This window comes from Macadamia integrifolia, chromosome 5, assembly GCF_013358625.1.
Source record: "Macadamia integrifolia cultivar HAES 741 chromosome 5, SCU_Mint_v3, whole genome shotgun sequence".
In the NCBI taxonomy this organism is placed as follows: Eukaryota; Viridiplantae; Streptophyta; class Magnoliopsida; order Proteales; family Proteaceae; genus Macadamia; species Macadamia integrifolia.
The window spans coordinates 29,862,490-29,863,319 of record NC_056561.1 but is presented as its reverse complement, the minus strand read 5'-3'; positions in this window follow the sequence as shown (position 1 = coordinate 29,863,319).

The window sequence follows — 830 nt, the reverse complement described above, 5'->3', positions numbered from 1 at the left end:
CAAAAGGCTCAGGATGAAGAGAATACCAACGACGTAGAGTGTTTCTGGTGCCATAAGAAAGGACATGTGAAGAAGGATTGTTTTATTTTCAAGAAATGGTTAGAGAAGAGGAAGAATTCTGGGGTTGATAAGCAGGATGATACCAAGAAAGGGTGAGGTAGAATGATCACCAGTAATTGAGAGCAAGTAAAATTTGGTCCCATCAAGTAGTTAGGATTTCTTTACATACAGTTATTTGAAATGCTTGATTAGTGGGAGCTTTGATTTTGTTTAGTATTTGTTTATGTTTTGAACCTTAGCCTGTATGTTTTGGGACACAGTTTGATGAATTATGGTTAAGTTTTAGCATTTACATTATGCACAGTTATTTATTGAAATATTTGGTTTATGATTTCATTTAAGAATGTTTTTATAGGCAGTAATTGTCTTGGTTATAGGTAATATTTTGCCACAGTTCAAAAGGTAATGTTTGCCACATTTTAAGACAGTATTGTCACAGTTCATAGGCAATATTTGCCACAGTTTATAGGCGGAAGGCCACAGTTAGATATTAACCACAGATCAAAGGCGATTTGCCACAGTGAAGGTTAATATCACAGTTAAGGACCTACATGGAATGACAACAGTGTAATTTGAGGATATGTCAATATTTCTGTGATGGTATCCCACATAGATTCGTGTTAAGAAACTTACTTATGTTTGTAATAACAGAAAGTTGTATGCCGTATATTGAGGTGTATCTTCTGCTGTTATTCAATGTGAGTGGTTTTTCAACTGAATCACAGTAAGAGTGGTTAATGTAATAAGATTCTATGGCCACACCAATTTAA